Source organism: Prosopis cineraria, unplaced genomic scaffold (assembly GCF_029017545.1).
Source record: "Prosopis cineraria cultivar Desert tree isolate PC_DT_omini unplaced genomic scaffold, ASM2901754v1 PC2, whole genome shotgun sequence".
In the NCBI taxonomy this organism is placed as follows: domain Eukaryota; kingdom Viridiplantae; phylum Streptophyta; class Magnoliopsida; order Fabales; family Fabaceae; genus Prosopis; species Prosopis cineraria.
The window spans coordinates 48,198,936-48,223,461 of NW_026555333.1; positions in this window are offsets into that span (position 1 = coordinate 48,198,936).

Genomic DNA, 24,526 nt, shown 5'->3' on the forward strand with positions numbered 1-24,526 from the left:
TTGTGGGTGTTAGCCACTATAGTCATGCCTCCCTTTTTTGGAATGCATTGAACTGGACTCACCTAAGAGCTGTCAGAAATAGGATAGACAATGCCCACCTCAAGCCATTTTAAGATCTCCTTTTTCACAACTTCCTTCATAATAGGATTCAACCTTCTTTGATGTTCCACAGAAGTTTTATGATTGTCTTCAAGGAAAATCTTATGCATGTAAATTGAAGGGCTAATACCCTTTATGTCGACAATAGTCTACCCAATAGCTCTCTTGTGAGCTTTTAAGACTTCCACAAGTTGCTCTTCTTGTTGTTCATTCAACTCCGCAGCAATAATCACTGGCAAAGTATTGTTGGCTTCTAAATAGACATACCGAAGATGAGAAGGTAATGTCTTCAACTCAAGAGATGGTGGCTCTTCAATAGAGGATTTCAAAGATGGTCTACCAAGAGAAGATAAATCTAGAGATTCAAATTGGACACGGTTTCTAGGATAAACCGGTGATACATTCATGATAGCCATACACTCTTCTCCATCTTGAGTCTTTAATTGAGCTCCTAGTAACAAGGCTTCTAAAAAATCATTAGGAATTGCCTTATTGAATTCTTCTTATGCAACTTAATCAAGCATATCAACAAAGAAGCATTGCTCAAGATCATTGGGAGATTTCATCAACTTGTGCATGTTAAAAGTGACTTGCTCATCATCCACCCTCATAGTAAGCTCACCTTTTTCAACATCAATCAAGGTTCTAGCGGTTGCCAAGAATGGTCTTCCTAAGATAATAGGAATATCACGATCCACCTCACAATCAAGGACAATGAAATCAACCGAAAAAATGAATTTATCCACTTTTACAAGAACATCTTCAATAACACCACGTGGATAAGCCAAGCTTCTATCCGCTAATCGCAAAGTCACGGTTGTTGGTCTAGCTTCACCCAACTCCAATTTATTGAAAATAGAGAGAGGCATAAGATTGATACTAGCTCCAAGATCACATAATGCCTTACCCAAAAATTTATTCCCAATATGACACGGAATTAAGAAGCTACCGGGATCCTTCAACTTTTGAGGTAGTTGCTTAATGATATCCGTACAACTCTTGGTTAGAGCAACCGTCTCAAACTCATTAAACCTTCTCTTTTTAGAGAGCACATCTTTCATGAATTTAGCATATTTGGGCATTTGCTCCAAAGCTTCTACAAAAGGAATGTTGATATGTAATTGCTTGAACATATCAAGAAACTTTTTGAATTGGCCATCTTCTTGTTGCTTCCTAAGCCTTTGAGGAAAAGGTGGTAGAGGCACATATTTTGGCTTGGCCTCTAGTTGCTTTTTCTCATCACCATCCTTTTTGGCTTGATCTTCATTCTTTTTCTCTTCTTGATTATTCTTCGAGTTGTCACACTCTTCAACCACAATTTCTTCATTAATCACTTCATTATCAACAATCACCTTAGTAGCACCACTACTCACACCACTTGCACTTGGCATGAAAACTTTGGGTAATTGCATCCCACTTCTCAAAGTGATTGCTTTACACTCCTCCTTACCATCCCTTTTAGGATTTAGAATAGTGTCACTAGGGAGATTACTTCTTGACATAGCATTCATTTATGAAGCCAATTGCCCCATTTGCACTTCGAGGTTCTTGATTGCGGTATCATGAAGAGTAAGAGTTGCCTTAGTTTCAACTCTTGCAGACTCTTGATTACTCAAGATTTGTGCTAGCATCTTTTCCATTCTAGACTCCTCTTCTTTAACCGGCATTGGCTTTGGTAGAGCTTGAAAACCCGGAGGGTGAAGTGGCTTGACATTAGAGGATGAAGGTTGATTTGAAGAATTTCCTTGACTCCATGAAAAATTAGGATGATTCCTCTATCTTGAGTTGTATGTTTAAGAGTAAGGGTTGTTGTGAGGGTTTTGAAACTTACCCATATAGTTGACAAACTCAGTGGTCATATAAAGAGGACATTGATCGGGCATGTGCATATCATTGCATTGATTGCACATAGTTGGAATGGCTTGGACAGCATGCACATTATGAGAATTTCCCCTTTGCATTTGAGATTCCAACACATCAAAATGCTTGTTCATTGCATTCAAGATGGATACAATCTAGGAAGAGGAATCATCTTTAGCACTAGTTACCATTGATGTATTCCTTCTATCCGTGTTTTGAGTGTTGTTCACAGACAATTGGTCTAAGAGGTGAAAAACTTCATACATTCCGATATCCCCCATTTGTGATAGAATCAACCATGGCCTTCGAAGATGGATTCAGACGATTACAGAAAATTTAAATCACTACCCATTTGTCCACTCCATGATTAGGGCATTTCTTCATCAACATCTTGTATCTCTCCCAAGCTGCATAGAGATGTTCCTCCGGATATTGCTTAAAGCTAAGAAATTCATCTCTTGCTTCCACCATTTTATCATCAGAGAAAAATCGGGCTCTAAACTTGTTCTCAAGATCCTCCCATGAACCAATAGAACCTTCGGGAAGATTGTTGAACCATTCTTTAACCTTGTCTTGTAGAGAAATTGGAAATAATCGCAAGCGCAAGACATCTTTAGGCACCCCGTTTTGTCTGAAAGAATCACATACTTCCACAAAAGACATCAAGTGCTTGTTAGCATCTTCATTGAATAGACCATGAAACACACCATTCATTTGAAGCATTGTGATCATGGTGGGCTTGATCTCAAAAGTATGTGCTTGAAACTCCGGCATTCGAATACAAGATTGAGTACCCCTCAGATTTCGATTAGCAAAGTCATTGACTGAGGCAGTGTCATACTGGTCTTCTACCATGTTTCCCGATTCAGGAGTTCTTTTAGAATTAGGAGACTCAGTTTCTTCAAAGATTGTCAATCCTTCAAGTATCACTTCTAATCCTTTTGGGCCTATGACTTGCATATGCCAAATGGGTACCTAAAGAAGAAACAACCTAAGAAGTATCAAACTAAAACAAAAACACTGAATAAAGATAAAATAAAAATCTAGAACTAATATCTACAAAACTCAAGCGAAATCTAATATTACTAGTCTAAGGTTGATCAAAATATTTTCAAAAGCAAATCCCCGGCAACGGCGCCAAAAACTTGTTACTCACCGCAAGTGCACGGGTCGTAGCAAGTAATATAAAATGAGTAGAGTATCGTTCCCTCGAGGATTTGTTTAGAAAACTATAATCAAGCAAAAGACTAAGCAAATTTGATCAAGTTGAGCTACACATAGTTAGGTGAAATGGTTTTGTAAATGAATCTAACACGAGAAAATTAAGAAAGTGAGTGATTCACAAACTTCCAACACAAATTGAGACCTAGGATTAATTGTCCCCCTTGCATTTCATAACACCAAAATTACCTCCTCTCATAAATGCTTTTAATGGAAATAAGTGCTAACCTAAGGTTCTAAAAATACTTGGACAAGCTCTCTCAAGTCATGAACAAGTGTTTAGTTAAATTAATTGCCCAATCTCTTGTTACAATTAATAAAACTCAATTTTAAACACCAACCCTAATGTGGCTATGCAAGGCTAGCAAGTATATCTCTATCTTACTAGCAAAACCATCCATTCAACATGCAAATATCAAGTTCTTACACAATTTTACCCAAGTTCTACACTCAACCTAGCCCTCTCAAGCATCAATTAAGTGAACCCAACATCAAAATAGTGGCCAATCAAGTAGAAGCATTAAGGAAAGAGTAAAATAAACACATGTATATCATTAATCACAAAAAGAGAGGAGAAGTATGGTGTTAATCCATACAAGGGTTCCAAATAATCCTAGAACAAAGGGTTTAGCTACTCATAATCATCCACAAGCTACAAATATACAAAATAAGTGGACCCATTTCAGATTACAAGAGAGGAAAGGGAAGAGGAATAGAAAACCAAAGAAAATGAGCTCCAAATGTCTTCAAAGCTTCAATCTCTTGATCCCAACTCTTCCAATGCCCAAACCCTAGCACAACCAAGCTCCAAAAGTATCTAAAAGTCTGAAGAATACGTTCTGGGTCGAGCTCTCAGCTTATATGTGTCCTAGCCAACTAATTTTTGATAAATGAAACGCAGCATTTTTCTGACAGCGACGAAAGTCGCGAACGAAAGTCACGACTTTGAGACGACTTTGGCAGTTTTGCACTGTTTTTACAGCTAACAAAAATCATTCATTCTGCTCTTGATTTCTTCATCCAAAAGCCTTCCAAAAACATCCACAAAGCTCCAAAAATGTTTCTAATCAAAATAACATGAAATTAGGCCAAAAATATCAAATTAAAGCCAAGAACACAAGCCTAAAACATAATGCACATTTTCCTAAATTGGGCAATAAAAACATATACAATTAAACCAAAATGGACTAGAATCTAAGAAAAATGTGATGAAATAACATGAACTTCTAGAGGTTAACACACCCCCAAACTTAGATTTTTACTCGTCTTTGAGTAAAACAAGTAATAAAACAACTAGATTGACTAATTATTCATCTACTAAGCATGCATGAAAATATCCTCACTAGTTGCTCCAAATATATGTTAAAGAGGATAGCAGTGAAATATAAAGGAATGCCCAATTCACAAATTAAGATCATGCTTTCTAACAATTTAGAAATGTGTGTGTGTGAAACCAGAAAATGATTTTCCTACAACTATCAAGTCAAAATGTAACAACTCAATATGCATGGAACAAGCTCAATATCAAGACTTCATATTCCTAAACTCTTCTTCTCTCTCCACTAAAAGATCACTTCACATAATTCAAAATCAATGGGACTTTGTAAGCTTGTAGCGTGGCCGAAGGTTTTGGGCTTATTGAAATGAAAGGATAAATGGAATTCAAAGAACTTGAGATAAATGACAATGAGAAGCCAACCATTCCATCCATGCTAGCCAAATACTTTCTCCCAAACTTATCTCAAATACCATTCCTTGTACTCCAAATTTATTAATATTGAAACTCTTTTTTTTTTCATTGCATTTTTTTTTCATGTATATTTCTATTTTTTTTATACTTTTTTTTTTCAGGAGTACAATTAGTAAAATTGAAAACTTCATTTCCATTACTTACACCCAGATTTACAATAACAACACCTCCTTGAACAACTAAATCAATCTTCCCTACTAGCACATAAATTTTTTTTATCATTTACCTCAAGAGTAAGGTAGTTCATGGTTTTTCAAGTTGTAGAGGCTAGGGTTTAATGTAGGTTTCAAAAAGAAAATACATAAGATTTTCAATTCCAGACTCAAAAAGGGGTTCAAGTGGAAATGATGCAATAGGTGGGCTTGAAAGGCTCAAACGCATTTGAAAGAATGCCCAAATCATATTTTAATCTCATGCAAAGTGATTAAAATGCTTAAAGAGATTCCAAGATAGGTTCTAGAGTTTCTCAATTGAGAAAGAAAATGCACATAAACTTGCTACAAAATTTCCTAATAGAGGCACTCAAATCATTGTCTGGTTCAAAAATGAAAAAAAAAATTTCACAAAATTATTAGAAAGCAAGCCTTAACCCTGCAAATCAAGCATGCCAAAATATTTATCACAACTTCCTATAAAACATACAGTTTAAGCAACGTTCTATCATTGGATCACACATTTTATTCAACAAATAATTTCTCAATCTAGCTCAAATTTTAAAAGAGAGGAACAATAAATAGCTAAGTTTCAAAATTGAAGTTCATGTCAAATCAACCAAAATAATACCCTCACCCCCAAACTTAAATTGAACAGTGTCCTCACTGTCAAAAGAGGAAAGTAAGGGCCCTTTCTCATGCAACTATACAACCAAACAACAATAGAAAGGTTGCATGAGAGACACAAAAAGCACAACCTGTAAGAAAAGAGTATTTCAACAATATCCACAGGTAACAAAACAACTATAGAACTAGAATTAAGACAAGCTAATCTATGTGATCTCTTGGGAACTTTGAGGTAGAGAGGAGGATGAATGACAAATGTGATTCATGCTAAAGAAGAATGAAAGTGGACAAAGCTCAGGTGGCTAGAATTATGGATAGTGACAAGGGAAAGAACTTGAAAGATTTAGGGGGAAAAGGTTTGTATTAAAGTAATTGAGTGAGGTTAGCATTCATTGAGGGTAAAGTTTGGGCAAGAGAAAAAAAAACAAGAGGAAAAAATTCTTTCTCTTTTTTTTTTTTTAATTTTTAACTTTTTTTGAAATTTTTTCCAAAGTCATGACTTTCAGATTAGGCTTAAATTCAAAGTCGCGACTTTCTTCTTCTCTGGACGCTTATCAAAACTTTTAACAGCAAAAATTCTGTAGCAATCTGTTTTCAAAAATTTAATTTGTTCACCCCTTAAAACCTCTTCCAAACACTCAAATCACTCCAAAATCAATCTCTAACCATCATTCATCAACCATACACAATTTCCTTCAATTTAAATGCAATCAACCCCTAAAAAGAACCATTTTTCATAGGAATCAAACCACAAAAAATTGCATTTACTTCAATAAGCTCAAAATAATTACCAAGACAAGTTTATAAGCATAAAAACAACTTAAATAGCTTGACTTCCCTAAAATTTTCCTTCCTTTTATGCTCTTTTGTTCTTTGGGCACATTTCTTGCTTCTTCAAAGGCTTATACTTCCTCATATCTTCTTGTTAACCTACAAAAGAGACAAGATCACACATAACTTCACCAAAACAACTAATCTACAAAAGAAAAATCAAAAGATAAGGTTTAGAGCTTGGGTTGCCTCCCAAGTAGTGCTTGTTTTATAGTCATTCAGCCTGACTCTTCTCTCCTTTAAGAGGCATCAGATAAGGGCAAGGTAATTGCTTCACGGTCTACCTCACCACCCCAGTAATGCTTCACTCATTATCCATTGACTTTAAATCTTTCTCCTTCATTGCTTTCTAGCTCAATAGCACCATGAGGGAATGCTTGGACCACATTGAACGGTCCTGACCATCTAGACTTGAGTTTGCTAGGAAATAATCTCAATCTAGAGTTACACAAGAGTACTTTTTGGCCTAGCTCAAATGCTTTGCATAAAATTTTCTTGTCATGCCATCTCTTTATCTTCTCCTTGTATTGCCTAGCATTCTCATAGGCATTTAACTGAAATTCATCAAGTTCATTTAGTTGGAGAAGTCTCTTTTCACCCACAGCTTTAAAATCAAAGTTGAGCTTTTGGATAGCCCAATAAGCACCATGTTCTAGCTCTACAGGTAGATGACATGCTTTCCTAAAAACTAACCGATATGGAGACATGCCGATAGGAGTTTTGTAAGCCGTTCGATAAGCCCACAATGCATCGTCAAGTTTGGTGGACCAATCTTTTCTTGCCACTCCTACCGTCTTCTCAAGTATCTTCTTGATTTCCCGATTAGAGATCTCAGCTTGCCCGTTAGTTTGAGGATGGTAAGCAAGTGCAACCTTGTGCTTGACACCATATTTCTTCAAGAGAGATTGAAATTGGTTGTTGTAAAAATGAGTACCACCATCACTCACAATGGCTCTTGGTGCTCCAAAGCGGGTGAAAGTATGCTTCTTTAAGAACTTGAGCACCACTTTAGCATCATTAGTGGGAAATGCCGCCGCTTCGACCCATTTTGAGACATAGTCTACAGCTACAATGATATATTGATTGTTGAAAGACATGGGAAATGGTCCTATGAAGTCTATGGCCCACACGTCAAACAATTCTACTTCAAGCATGTTGTTGAGTGGCATTTCGTTCCTTCTAGATATATTACCCATCCTTTGACACCTATCACACTTTAAAACAAAGTCATATGCATCCTTGAATAAAGAGGGCCAATAGAAACTACTTTGTAAGATTTTAGATGCTGTCTTGTCACCCTCGAAGTGGCCTCCATAGTCAGAAGAATGGCAACATCTTAGAATTTCTTATTGCTCACACTCAGGAACACACTTTCTGATCATTTGATCAGCACATTGGTGAAACAGATAGGGTTCTTCCCAAAAATACAACTTAGCATCATAGAGAAACTTCTTCTTTTGATGAAACTTCAAATCAAAGGGCAAGATGCCACAAACAAGATAGTTGACAATGTCTACATACCACGGTGTTTGAATATTGTCAACTTTAAAGAGTTGCTCATTAAGAAAAGCTTCATCAATAACAACATTACATTTAAATTGAGCATCAGTACTTAACCTAGAAAGATGGTCCGCCACTTGATTCTCAGTACCCTTCATATCAATAATCTCCAAGTCAAATTCTTTTAGAAGTAGTACCCATCGAATTAACCTTGCTTTAGACTCCTTCTTGCTGAATAGGTACTTTAAAGCTGAATGGTTAGTGTAAACTATCACCTTAGTACCCACAAGATACGATCTAAACTTGGTAAAAGCAAACACCACTGCAAGAAGCTCTTTCTCAGTCGTGGTGTAGTTTTCTTGAGCATCATCAAGTGTTCTGCTAGCATAGTAAATTGGGTGAAGCACTTTTTCTTTCTTTTGGCCTAGTATAGCACCCACAGCAAAGTCACAAGCATCACACATCACAATAAAAGGCAAACTCCAATCAGGAGCCATCATGATAGGCGCAGACACAAGTCTTTTCTTCAACTCTTCAAATGCTTTCAAGCATGAATCATCAAATTTAAATTCAGCATCTTTTTCAAGAAGAAAGAGGCTTGACTATTTGGAGAAGTCTTTAATGAAACGGTGATAAAATCCCGCATGACCAAGAAAACTTCTCACACCCTTAACATTAGTAGGTGGAGGAAGTTGCTCAATCACTGAAATTTTAGCTCTATCTACCTCCAAGCCATTTTTGGAGACTCTATGGCCAAGAACTATACCCTCCTTAACCATGAAGTGGCATTTTTCCCAATTCAAGACCAAGTTGGTCTCTTTACATCTTTTTAACACATTGGCCAAGTTGATCAAACATTCCTCATATGAATCCCCAAAAACTGTGAAGTCATCCATGAAGACTTCCATAGTTTGCTCAATCATATCAGAGAAAATTGCCATCATACACCTCTGAAAAATAGCCGGTGCATTGCATAACCCAAAAGGCATGTGCTTGAAAGCAAAAGTTCCATAAGGACAAGTAAATGTCATTTTTTCTTGATCCTCTGGAGCTATAGCAATTTAGTTATAGCCTGAATACCCATCAAGGAAGCAAAAGAATTCCCTTCCAGCTAATTTGTTAAGCATTTGGTCGATAAAGGGAAGAGGAAAGTGATCTTTCCTAGTGGCCGCATTTAGCTTCGGGTAATCCATGCATACTCTCCACCCAGTGACAGTGCGAGTAGAAATTAGCTCATTGTGGGTGTTAGCCACTATAGTCATGCCTCCCTTTTTTGGAATGCATTGAACTGGACTCACCTAAGAGCTGTCAGAAATAGGATAGACAATGCCCACCTCAAGCCATTTTAAGATCTCCTTTTTCACAACTTCCTTCATAATAGGATTCAACCTTCTTTGATGTTCCACAGAAGTTTTATGATTGTCTTCAAGGAAAATCTTATGCATGTAAATTGAAGGGCTAATACCCTTTATGTCGACAATAGTCTACCCAATAGCTCTCTTGTGAGCTTTTAAGACTTCCACAAGTTGCTCTTCTTGTTGTTCATTCAACTCCGCAGCAATAATCACTGGCAAAGTATTGTTGGCTTCTAAATAGACATACCGAAGATGAGAAGGTAATGTCTTCAACTCAAGAGATGGTGGCTCTTCAATAGAGGATTTCAAAGATGGTCTACCAAGAGAAGATAAATCTAGAGATTCAAATTGGACACGGTTTCTAGGATAAACCGGTGATACATTCATGATAGCCATACACTCTTCTCCATCTTGAGTCTTTAATTGAGCTCCTAGTAACAAGGCTTCTAAAAAATCATTAGGAATTGCCTTATTGAATTCTTCTTATGCAACTTAATCAAGCATATCAACAAAGAAGCATTGCTCAAGATCATTGGGAGATTTCATCAACTTGTGCATGTTAAAAGTGACTTGCTCATCATCCACCCTCATAGTAAGCTCACCTTTTTCAACATCAATCAAGGTTCTAGCGGTTGCCAAGAATGGTCTTCCTAAGATAATAGGAATATCACGATCCACCTCACAATCAAGGACAATGAAATCAACCGAAAAAATGAATTTATCCACTTTTACAAGAACATCTTCAATAACACCACGTGGATAAGCCAAGCTTCTATCCGCTAATCGCAAAGTCACGGTTGTTGGTCTAGCTTCACCCAACTCCAATTTATTGAAAATAGAGAGAGGCATAAGATTGATACTAGCTCCAAGATCACATAATGCCTTACCCAAAAATTTATTCCCAATATGACACGGAATTAAGAAGCTACCGGGATCCTTCAACTTTTGAGGTAGTTGCTTAATGATATCCGTACAACTCTTGGTTAGAGCAACCGTCTCAAACTCATTAAACCTTCTCTTTTTAGAGAGCACATCTTTCATGAATTTAGCATATTTGGGCATTTGCTCCAAAGCTTCTACAAAAGGAATGTTGATATGTAATTGCTTGAACATATCAAGAAACTTTTTGAATTGGCCATCTTCTTGTTGCTTCCTAAGCCTTTGAGGAAAAGGTGGTAGAGGCACATATTTTGGCTTGGCCTCTAGTTGCTTTTTCTCATCACCATCCTTTTTGGCTTGATCTTCATTCTTTTTCTCTTCTTGATTATTCTTCGAGTTGTCACACTCTTCAACCACAATTTCTTCATTAATCACTTCATTATCAACAATCACCTTAGTAGCACCACTACTCACACCACTTGCACTTGGCATGAAAACTTTGGGTAATTGCATCCCACTTCTCAAAGTGATTGCTTTACACTCCTCCTTACCATCCCTTTTAGGATTTAGAATAGTGTCACTAGGGAGATTACTTCTTGACATAGCATTCATTTATGAAGCCAATTGCCCCATTTGCACTTCGAGGTTCTTGATTGCGGTATCATGAAGAGTAAGAGTTGCCTTAGTTTCAACTCTTGCAGACTCTTGATTACTCAAGATTTGTGCTAGCATCTTTTCCATTCTAGACTCCTCTTCTTTAACCGGCATTGGCTTTGGTAGAGCTTGAAAACCCGGAGGGTGAAGTGGCTTGACATTAGAGGATGAAGGTTGATTTGAAGAATTTCCTTGACTCCATGAAAAATTAGGATGATTCCTCTATCTTGAGTTGTATGTTTAAGAGTAAGGGTTGTTGTGAGGGTTTTGAAACTTACCCATATAGTTGACAAACTCAGTGGTCATATAAAGAGGACATTGATCGGGCATGTGCATATCATTGCATTGATTGCACATAGTTGGAATGGCTTGGACAGCATGCACATTATGAGAATTTCCCCTTTGCATTTGAGATTCCAACACATCAAAATGCTTGTTCATTGCATTCAAGATGGATACAATCTAGGAAGAGGAATCATCTTTAGCACTAGTTACCATTGATGTATTCCTTCTATCCGTGTTTTGAGTGTTGTTCACAGACAATTGGTCTAAGAGGTGAAAAACTTCATACATTCCGATATCCCCCATTTGTGATAGAATCAACCATGGCCTTCGAAGATGGATTCAGACGATTACAGAAAATTTAAATCACTACCCATTTGTCCACTCCATGATTAGGGCATTTCTTCATCAACATCTTGTATCTCTCCCAAGCTGCATAGAGATGTTCCTCCGGATATTGCTTAAAGCTAAGAAATTCATCTCTTGCTTCCACCATTTTATCATCAGAGAAAAATCGGGCTCTAAACTTGTTCTCAAGATCCTCCCATGAACCAATAGAACCTTCGGGAAGATTGTTGAACCATTCTTTAACCTTGTCTTGTAGAGAAATTGGAAATAATCGCAAGCGCAAGACATCTTTAGGCACCCCGTTTTGTCTGAAAGAATCACATACTTCCACAAAAGACATCAAGTGCTTGTTAGCATCTTCATTGAATAGACCATGAAACACACCATTCATTTGAAGCATTGTGATCATGGTGGGCTTGATCTCAAAAGTATGTGCTTGAAACTCCGGCATTCGAATACAAGATTGAGTACCCCTCAGATTTCGATTAGCAAAGTCATTGACTGAGGCAGTGTCATACTGGTCTTCTACCATGTTTCCCGATTCAGGAGTTCTTTTAGAATTAGGAGACTCAGTTTCTTCAAAGATTGTCAATCCTTCAAGTATCACTTCTAATCCTTTTGGGCCTATGACTTGCATATGCCAAATGGGTACCTAAAGAAGAAACAACCTAAGAAGTATCAAACTAAAACAAAAACACTGAATAAAGATAAAATAAAAATCTAGAACTAATATCTACAAAACTCAAGCGAAATCTAATATTACTAGTCTAAGGTTGATCAAAATATTTTCAAAAGCAAATCCCCGGCAACGGCGCCAAAAACTTGTTACTCACCGCAAGTGCACGGGTCGTAGCAAGTAATATAAAATGAGTAGAGTATCGTTCCCTCGAGGATTTGTTTAGAAAACTATAATCAAGCAAAAGACTAAGCAAATTTGATCAAGTTGAGCTACACATAGTTAGGTGAAATGGTTTTGTAAATGAATCTAACACGAGAAAATTAAGAAAGTGAGTGATTCACAAACTTCCAACACAAATTGAGACCTAGGATTAATTGTCCCCCTTGCATTTCATAACACCAAAATTACCTCCTCTCATAAATGCTTTTAATGGAAATAAGTGCTAACCTAAAGTTCTAAAAATACTTGGACAAGCTCTCTCAAGTCATGAACAAGTGTTTAGTTAAATTAATTGCCTAATCTCTTGTTACAATTAATAAAACTCAATTTTAAACACCAACCTTAATGTGGCTATGCAAGGCTAGCAAGTATATCTCTATCTTACTAGCAAAACCATCCATTCAACATGCAAATATCAAGTTCTTACACAATTTTACCCAAGTTCTACACTCAACCTAGCCCTCTCAAGCATCAATTAAGTGAACCCAACATCAAAATAGTGGCCAATCAAGTAGAAGCATTAAGGAAAGAGTAAAATAAACACATGTATATCATTAATCACAAAAAGAGAGGAGAAGTATGGTGTTAATCCATACAAGGGTTCTAAATAATCCTAGAACAAAGGGTTTAGCTACTCATAATCATCCACAAGCTACAAATATACAAAATAAGTGGACCCATTTCAGATTACAAGAGAGGAAAGGGAAGAGGAATAGAAAACCAAAGAAAATGAGCTCCAAATGTCTTCAAAGCTTCAATCTCTTGATCCCAACTCTTTCAATGCCCAAACCCTAGCACAACCAAGCTCCAAAAGTATCTAAAAGTCTGAAGAATACGTTCTGGGTTGAGCTCTCAGCTTATATGTGTCCTAGCCAACTAATTTTTGATAAATGAAACGCAGCGTTTTTCTGACAGCGACGAAAGTCGCGAACGAAAGTCACGACTTTGAGATGACTTTGGCAGTTTTGCACTGTTTTTACAGCTAACAAAAATCATTCATTCTGCTCTTGATTTCTTCATCCAAAAGCCTTCCAAAAACATCCACAAAGCTCCAAAAATGTTTCTAATCAAAATAACATGAAATTAGGCCAAAAATATCAAATTAAAGCCAAGAATACAAGCCCAAAACATAATGCACATTTTCCTAAATTGGGCAATAAAAACATATACAATTAAACCAAAATGGACTAGAATCTAAGAAAAATGTGATGAAATAACATGAACTTCTAGAGGTTAACACCACCCATACTGATGATTTGCAGACTAAGACAGTGGTTTGGTAGGCCCTATTTTGTGTAAGGCTAGAAGTCCTAGTTCAAGCGTAAAGCTTGCTTCACTAGAGAAAATCGAGAGTGCATGAGCATAATGGCAAATGAAAATGAAATCTCATGAATGCATGCTTATACTGTTTTATTGACATAATGCTACTTTATCTCTTGTTTATAATTTTAGTTGCTAACTGGTATTTGGGGTTTATCTAAGTTAAAAGGATGTATGTCTTACTCCGTTACCTTTGCACACAGGTGAAGAGAGCACGAGAAGGCCTAAAAAGGAAACGAGAAAAGATTACCCTCTACTGCTAGTTGTATGACTACCTTTAGTATAATGAATGTATAGTAAAGTTGTAAATATTTGAGTTACCAACTAAAATGTATAAGTATTTATGAATATGAATATATGATTTTGTTGTTGAAAACTTGTTTGTGTATGTGATATTACATCTTGCCGAATGTATCACAGTGGTAGATACGTGGGTAGACTCAGATGCTATCCAAGCAAGTTTTATATTATATTGTATGACTTGTTCTACTTGTATTGTATATGAATTTGTTATGTGAAATTGTGTACTTGTGGGAAACTTGACCAAATAGTAAGGCTTGGCTCCAGTTATGTGAATCAAGTGTATTTGCAATTCCCGACCATTTGGTGAGGCTTGGCCCCATATGTACAAGTCGAATGATTGAAAGTGGAACAAATGTATGTGTGCATGTGGTTATATGTTTATGCCTTATGTAAGTCCACAATTGTGTAATGTGGCATTGAGATGTCAAAATGAGTGTTTAATATGGTATATATGATATATTATGTTAATCAAGTGTATTTAGTCCTATTAAACTTGGTTCAAGATCTAGAATAGTCTAATGAGACAAGAAATGAGAATTAAATACTTAGAGTGCTAGTTTTTGAAAGAAAAGTAGCATTCAGATTGTTGAATCATGTCCAAACTTATCTCATTAGATAGATTATGTTATAAGCTTCATGTGGGCATTTGAATTACTCCAATTGGATGTCAGGTGTAAAAATGGAGCATGGCAGAAGTTCATATCAGAAAGCTATTGTGACAACAAAATCTGAAACATGCGTTATGGTGCATGCCGTGTGAGCCGTGGTGCATGGTTGAATTCTAAGGGTTTTGGGGTAGATCCTAAACTTATATTATTGAGATTTGTGTAGATCCAAAAGTGGAAGAGGATTTTGTGATTATTAGGAATTTATTTAAGGTTAAAAATTGTTTGTGAGGCTTTAGAATGGTTACTTGAGGCTTGAGCTAAGCATTTGATTTTTGGGATTTATTAGATGCAAAAGTAAGGTTTCCAAGAGGTTAATTATAATAATTAGAGATTTAATTTGTGTATTAGTAATGGATGGACAATGAAAATGATCAAGTCCAAGATTTAAGCGTATGAAAGGGGTGTTAGGTTAATTGCAATAACCTTTGTTATTAACTCTCAATTATTGAAACTAATGCTACTGTAACTAGGATCAATTTTGGTATGCTATTATTAAAAACCATTTATTACAAAATAAATAAGAACTAGGATCCCAAAATTCAATAAAATATAATAAGAATACTTTTCTAAAATTAAAGTAAATTTAAAGTTGTATGAAAATATGAAAAATCCCACTTGGCATTGAATTAGAAGGATAGAACATGAATTTATAAAATACCATGTGAGCTCATGGCGGCTAAGAGTACACTCATTGCAGCCAACCACGCTTGACTTACTCACCACGGCGAAGAAAGTTGTTTGCCATAGCCAACATATAAGGAGATGTTCACCGTAGTAGATGTTATACTCGTCACGGCTGACATAATTAGAAGACCCTCACTGCTACTATTGCCTCTTACACTATGGCTTATGAGGTAGAGGCTTTCTTGCTATGGCCAACGGCCTTCTTCACTATGATAAAGTTTGTGTCATCTGCAATACTCAAATAATAAGATGTAAGGTCATATTTACTAATCCATAATTAACACAAAACTCAAGGCAATTATTAGACCAATCCAATTAAATTACCAAGTTTGTGATTTGTAAAAATGGGATCCCAAGTTTTTATAATTCGAAAAATACTTACAATATCGTTTAGTGACTCAAATCAAAGTAAAATGTCATTACTGAAGCATGAAATACCTTTTGGGAGTCAAAGGGACTCAAAACTAGTTGGAAAATATCAAGAAGTAAAATACAAAGGGACGTGTCCTTCTTTATGCCACGTGTTGCGGCACAGGCACCATGCACAATGGCATACTACATGCTATTAGATAGCATTTTGTTGTCAAATGACAATAATTAGGGATAACTTTCAACGTGCTCCATTTCTCTGTCTGATGTTTGAATGAGGTGATCTAAATGTATATAGAAAATTCTTTTCATAAATTAGCGAATGACAAAGTTTTTACTTTCAAATTATTTCACATAAGGAAGATGAATATCCAAACATATTTTAACAACTTTTTACACTTTTCATAACTAAAGGATGTCCAAAACATCACACATGTGCCAAAAGCCACCACTAACACCTAGAACACACTCAATGGACTTAGGACTATCTATACAACATACCATATGCATATAATCTCAAAATTTCAAACTTTCTCTCTTTAACCCCTTTAATACCAAAACAGAAGGGAGAGGTTTTATCATCGCATAAATCATTTAATTTTAAATCAAACAATATGACAATATTCCATATACTTGCACTAGTATTTTGGCCTTATTAACATTTAAACAACTTGCCATTCCAAGGCTAAAATACATCCCAAGATTATAAACAATAATATAGTATAAGTGTAAACAAAATGCATTTCTTAAATGACAATATCCTATATACTATACAAAATAAATAAGTTTTTAGAAGCTTTATAGTAGTAACGACAATTCTTAAGCCTCCAGAGCCTTTTTCCTTTTCACACGTATGCTAGAATCGAAAAATATTGAAAGAGAAGGGCGAGTACAACTATTCAGTAACTAATGTACCTCTATCTTATGCAATTGCATAACAATTAACAACTTAACGTATAGATAATAACTGAATAGTCAAATACATGCAATCACTTGTATTGTAATTTCACAATTTACTTTAATCTTGTTTTTCACAAAATCAAATCACAAGGCACATTACCAGGACACAAATAACCATGTGACAATGGCGTAATCTATAATCATAATGCATATTGCCACAATACTGACAATCATGTGATAGTGGCACAATTACTATCACAACTTACTATAAACTTATTAACCATGTGACATATCAAATAAAAGTATAGATCAGTTCCTCCTTATTTCCTCCAACTGAAACCGTGGGTTATAATATCAATCAAGGTTCTGTTCGTGTGACTGGACTACCCAAGTTTTCCAATTGTGAAAAGTGACCCGACCAAAGAACCCTTCCATTCACTTCATTTAACTTTCATTATACTAATAAAATAATTTACAAACTACAATACTCTCCATTATCAATTTAACACTTATGGTTCATCTAAATCTGAAAATCAACCCAAACAACTTTATGGAATCACTAACTCTTGGTTTAGAACTTGGCAACTCCCATTAACTCCATTGGAGCCAATAAGTTCTAATAAAACCCTAGGAGAATTGAAATCATCATCATCCATCCCAAAATCTAGCTAGAAAATTGCATGACAAGGGAGGAGGGGGTTAGAGACACTTACCCAAGCAATCTTTAGCTCCAAATCATCTTAAATGGTTGACACTTATTTTTTTCCTTCTATATTATTGTCTAGTTCATGCATTTTAAATTTTTCAAAATGCATTATCTGCTATGGCAGATTTGTCTATTAGTCATGACAAACAGTACATATTCACTAACCTAATTTTAAAAATTTGTAATTAATTCCACACATCTCTAAAAATTGTGACTCTGTAGAAAGCTTAAGATGTCTACTTTCTCACGAAAAAATAATCACTCAAAAATATTATCATTTGCCCTTTACAAATCTTTAATTACAAAGATAGCTCATTTACATCCTCTTCTAAGCCTTAATCAATTGTAAAATCATTTCCCAATGTATTTAAATATCCTTAAACTCTTTTAAAATATTATTAACTTAATTAACTCAAAGCTTAAGAATTTAGGATGTTACATCTATCAAGGTTTAACTCCTAACTCAACTCTTATGTTAAGGAATTTCCAGAGTTAATGTGACTTTCTTAACCATATTTGCTGCTGGCCTTCTTCTCCGGCACCATGGTCCTCTTCATCAAGTTCACAATTAGTTGTAGCTCTTCCTATTTTTGATCCTAACTATGATTTATGGACAATCTGGCTCAAGAAATTTAAAAAGGGCATAAAGCATTTCTACTTTATTGTAATCTGCCTTAATTCTCAATTTATTAATGAAAAGTTGGTGATGAAACAAATTCACAATGCATCTCAGTTTCATTTCCTTTGCTTGAGAGCTACTCTTTGGTGGATAAATTCCTTTTGTGCTCATCATGATATATCTAATACTGCAGTTTAAATTAACAAACATTTTTCTCCTACGTCATTCTGTGGTAGCAGTTTCAACACCACGGTCTTAGACATTAATCATTTGCTCCACAAATTTCAACATTGTCATTTCCAAGTCATCTAAGAAGATATATTTTACTTTATATTTTTTTGTCCTATTTGGTTATTTTGTAATACTTTAGTTTTATGACTTTTTTCCTATACATTATGCTTATATTAACTTTTGACTTAACATACAAAAAAGATAGTTTTTGTTTTTCTACATAGTAAGAATTTTTTAAAAAATAGATTTTGTTTTAATTATCATAGAAGGTTTGAATAATTTGGTTTAAAAAAGTAAGGTGTTACTAATAGCCTACTTAGTCTCAACTGGAAATCGACTTGCCTTGTTTGCTAATGCGACAATCAATGCAGCCAGGGCTCTCTTCACCAAATCCCTCTTGACGCTGTCGATTCTCACCGCCGAGTTTTTGTTTTTGTTTTTAGGTTCCAATGCCATTGTGCACTATATTTTTGCAACTTTCCTTGTGATCAAAAAGCATCTTCTTTTACTTCCTCGTGTCCAAAATAAATCTAGAGTAGATACTGAGGAAAGATAAAGCAAAGAGAAGGAGAGAGAGGAAGATGAAGGAAAATAGTTGAGTCCTAATCAACATTTCAATTTTGGTTAGAGTTAAGTCTAGTAAGCATGTCTAATCGTTAACATTAACAACAAGGGCAAAATCAATACATTTTAATTATTTTAGGGGCAAAATTATTATGATAAATAGTTTAGGGTATTGGGTACTTCTTAGAGAATAATTCAAGTGTAAAAATATACCTTTACCCTTAATTAATTTAAGCATCAAAATATACTAAAAGCCAATTAAAATTTTGGCTTAATAGAAATATCAAGCCAATTCCTTCTAATTATTAGCACATCCCAAAAACTGGAGTTTAACTTTCATTATTTGTATGTGATAGCTTTTGAAGCCTTTTTTTTTAATACCAAAGAAAGTAGGGAGAATGATAGAAAAATGATAATTTGATTCCGTGAAATGTGATAATGACGAAAATTTATGTGTGAAATTACTTTAGTATCCATGTGTAACTAATTTTATATTGTTCACAAATTTAGTATAAATATTCGCAAGTTTGGTTTTACTAATGACGAAAATGATTTAGGAACACACAATTTTCTATCAACAATTTTCTTCAATTAGCAAAATCCAACTAATTTTATATGATTCACAAGTTTGATATAAATATTGGCAAGTTTGGTTCCACTAATGACTAAATGATTTAGAAAATTACAACTTTCTATCAGTAAAGTTTAACTAATTTTATATCACTTATGAGTTTGGTATAAGTATTTACAAATTTGATTCCACTAATAACAAAAATAATTTAAAAAATCACAACTTTTTAAATTGTAGAGGGGCAATAAAGTAATTTCAAGCAAAATTCTTGGAATGTCGCTGTCATTATCATATTTTGTAGGATCAAATTATCATTTTCTTATTTCAAAGGGATTTATCTGTCATTCTTTCAAGAAAGTACTAGCCAGACAAACAAACTTAAAAATCAAGAATCTATATGATAGTTATTTAAATCCTCACATGTCTCATCTCTTTAATTGGCTAATGATTCCATCATAATCATAACCTCCTTATCCATATCACAAGTAACATAAGATGCCAGCTTTTGTAAAGACATGCTTATACTTTATCTCCCAATCTTACTCTTACATAATTAACCTTATTATATCTTCAACTACGTTGAAGGCCAAGCGATTCCCAAAATGAACACTGCAAATGTTATTTAGGGTTTTAATGAAATATGAAAACATCATGTTCTTACATCCCCAATCCCAACAAATGAAAGATCCAGCCCTTCCCAAATGACTTAATGTATCTTTCACTAGGACAACATAGTTTTGAATACACTTGAAGTGGAATCGCTGGCTTTCATCTATCTACATACACATAACACTTGAAGTTTTCTACTCTATACTCACCTTCTGTTTAGACACATTTTAGACACATATTGCAAAAGCTATGAACACCGTGTATACTATGGTGGCTTATATTCACTTCTCTGCTACTAACACTTGACCATCAATGAACATTAGACGTACTATCAATTGCCCTCCCTCTCCCACTTCAACACGTTTTAACATTTTCTCTCCAACAAGTTTCGCTATTTCGTGGAACAACTTTTCCATGCTATCAACAAGATCTTGTCAAACTCTTTGAAAGACCTTTTCAAATAAAAGATATAACTATGATTATATTATATATAACTACTATTCTCTCATTTTCTTTTATTCTATTGCATAGTTAGTAGCAAATAGAAGTGGATGACTTGTCTTTCTTTAGTTTCTGACTCCTTTTTCTGCAGCAATATTAAAAAAATATACAAAATTAACAACTAGAAAATAATGGATCCAAGCAAGATTTTGAGAAAGAAGCTCTAACAATAGCTTTGTTTAAGACAAACATCTTTTGATGACTCAATATAATCTAGTTATACAATCTCGTCATATAATTGAATATCAAAAGTGTTAAATACACAATCTTGTGAAAACAGATAACTCTTCCTCCTTCCTTCTCATTATGCTCAGGTGTTCTTTTTTTTAAAAAAATAAAAACAATTATGTTTAAGATGCTATTAGATACAAGTCACTCTCTCTAAATTGTAGTTAGAGAAATGCTTAACAATCAACATCGTGGAATGTCCATGCTGATAACATAAAATAAAAAGTCTATTTAGGTTGAAAATATTTTTTTTAGAGAGAATGATAGAGAAATTTTAAAAGAATTAATTAATTTAAGTTAAATCTTAAATATTAAATTTTAAACATTTATAATTCAATTTCTCTATTTTACAACTTCATTATAATGAATTTATAATTTATATTTTAAATTTTAATGAAAAAAATAATTTTTTAAATTTTTTAATTATATTAAAATTTAAAAAAATAAATTATAAATTTATTATAATATAATTATAAAATTGAGAAATAAATTTGTATATTTTTAAAAGTTAACATTTGACACTTACCTTAAATTAACTGATACTTTTATCATTCTTTCTTTTTTCTCAGGAAAAATGACAATCAAGTCCCAAAAGATTAATTTTATACCAGTTAAATCCCAAGTAATTTTAAAAGGCCAATAAAGTCCCATGCTGTTTTTCACAAATTAGAGTTCTAATAAAAAAGACGAAAATGCCCCTATAATTATTGACTCAAGGAAGCTTTATTCTCTGCTGAGTTTGTTTGGCTGGTGCGTTTAGACATGTTTTTTTTTTGCAAATCCCTGCATCTGAATAAAAAAGTTGACTCCATTAAGATCTGATTTCTTGCAAAACGGCTCTCGTAAAGAAGAAGATGGAATGCTTTTTTACAACTGAACATGAAAGATTTTTTTTTTATTTCACATCTCTAAAAATTTAGCATGAAGATTCGACATTTTGCAACTGAAAGTGTAAGAATTTATCATCGAGTATCCATATTTTAAGATGGAACGTTCTCACTGTCTCACTGATGTAAAAATCACTTATGTCAAAAGTAACTTGTTTCTAAGTGATATATTATTACATTTTAATTTGGTAAGTTTGCAAGTTCAAAAATTAAATAGTTCTTCGATCCAAAATTTCATGTACAAGTTGCAAATTATTCCTAATGAAGTTGCAAAATTTGGTGTCTCAGTTGCAAAATACTGAAACGTTGTCCTAAAAGAATAAATCTTGTAAGAATCTAATAGTTCTTCGATTCAAAATTTTGAATACCAATTGCAAATTGTTCCTAAGGAAGTTGCAAAACTTGGTGTTTCAGTTGTAAATTACTAGAACATTGTCCTAAAAGAATAACTCTTGTAAGAATTTAATAGTTACTCGATCCAAAATATCGAGTACCAGCTGTAAATGCTTCCTAAGGAAGTTGTAAAATGTGGTGTCTCAGTTGTAAACTATTGGAACGTTATCCTAAAAAATTTAACTTTTCTATGAATTTAATAGTTTTTCGATCCAAAATTTCAAGTACCAGTTGCAAATTATTCCTAAGAAAGTTGCAAAATTGGGTGTTTCAGTTGCAAATTAATGGAATATTGTCCTAAAAGAATAACTCTTGTAAGAATTTAATAGTTCTTCGATCCAACATATCGACTACCAGATGCAAATTGTTCTTAAGAAAGTTGCAAAATTTGGTATCTCAGTTGCAAATTACTGGAACATTGTCCTAAAAGATTTAACTTTTCTATGAATTTAATAGTTCTTCGATCCAAAATTTTGAGTACTAGTTGCAAACTATTCCTAAGGAACTTGCAAAATGTGGTGTCTCAGTTGCAAAATACTGAAATGTTATCTTAAAAGAATAACTCTTGTAAGAATTTAATAGTTCTTCGATCCAAAATTTCATGTATAAGTTATAAATTATTCCTAAAGAAGTTCCAAAATTTAGTGTCTCAGTTGCAAATTACTGGAGCCATGTCGTAAAAGATTTAACTCTTGTAGGAATTTAATAGTTCTTCGATCCAAAATTTTGAGTACCAGTTGCAAAATTTTCCTAACGAAGTTGCAAAATTTGGTGTCTCAGTTGTAAATTACTGGAGCTTTGTCCTAGAATAATAACTTTTTTAAGAAATTCAGTAGTTATCCCACCCAAAATTTTGACAAACAGTTGCGACATTGGTTATATATAATTGATTTGGTTGCTTATTCAGCTTGTTTGATAGTCACAAAAAGTGTTTTATATCACTTCACTTGTCCTAAAATAATAATGAAATTAAAAAATTCCATGATTCATTTGTTACATTGAATTGGATCACCATATGATTAAAGTAATATAAGTAACAGCCTAGCTGTTTCAATTGGCAAGAAATACACGTTATATAGATAATTTTTGCCACTCGCATTGAATCATTGGCTTTTATAAGACCACTAAATTTTTCTTTATTTTTTTTTAGAAACTCTTTTTTGAAGTTGTCGTATCCAGACTTTTTTTTTATTGTAGCTTTCTTGTTGTCCATAATTTCTTGGTGTCTCAGTTGCAAATTACTTTTTTCTAGTTTGCAACAAAAGCAAATGAAATAGATTCAGCCAAATGTTACACCCAAAAACACATCACATACATATACACTAACATGGAATAGTGAACATGTAGGGTAGCAGCTTTTAATGGATTAATTAAAACTTTGGCAAATATGAGAGAGGAGAAAGGGGCTAATAGTGGTCATTTTCAAAAACATCAGGCCATTGTGATTATAGATAAGCTAAACGTAAAGGACATGTATACGCAGTGATTACAGTCCCAAGCCACATCATTACAAATATTATCCCAATACAAATGTAAAGAATGCACATACCAAACACCACTTAAAAGATTCTTCATATTTTAATGTATCTCATCATAGTTTGGCTACTATAATCATAAATGGGTAGGGTACCAACGCACATATTATCTCTTGGTGTAACAAACTTAGAACCTCACATAAGAGGAAGCAAAATAAACATAGAAGATTGCCTAAAAGATACGAACAAGAACCGGGTCTTACAAAATGCTACTCAAATTGGAAATACCATAGTGATATGCCATGTTCTGTTACAAAAATTAACACCTAAATAAAAGCATAAGCCTACACTTAAACAACTATTTGCATAACAACATTGCAAAGCTGATGAATTGACCAGTTTGCATCTTAATATAGACTTTAAAGTTAATAAAACACAAAACAGCAGGATCAAATGCTAATTACTATTGGATAAAGTCACTCGCATTCACTATAATGAGTTCATAACACAAACTAGTTTAAAAATAGCACAAAATTACTATATGGCTAACTGACAAGCTTTTCTTCTATTTAAGAAAGCATATCATGTTGTTCTTACAAGAAATCCTAGAAGATGGAAAATGAGTAACTAATGGGGTATGATATTGATTATGTCAAACTTATTTATAGAGCTGCCATTACATCACAATTGTAGTGATAACAACTTCTGAATGACATGGAATGTAATTCACACTTCATGATTTGGAAGACATTTTATTAAATATTAAAATATTTTTATTTGATTCTGAATTTATGACAATATACTAATAAAGCAGATGTGTATATATCTATGTATGTGTGCATGTATATGTATAACGGACTAAAATCATATTCAACTTCTTCTAATTTGATAAGCATTTGCAATCAAATTTCATGTAAAACACATGTCAAACACTTAATTTATCTCTAATTTGTGTATCCACAAAACTGATTGTCAACCAGAAACTACATAAAATAAGCAATAACTTATGGTCTCAGCAAGTAAATACGTTACTAGCCTTAGT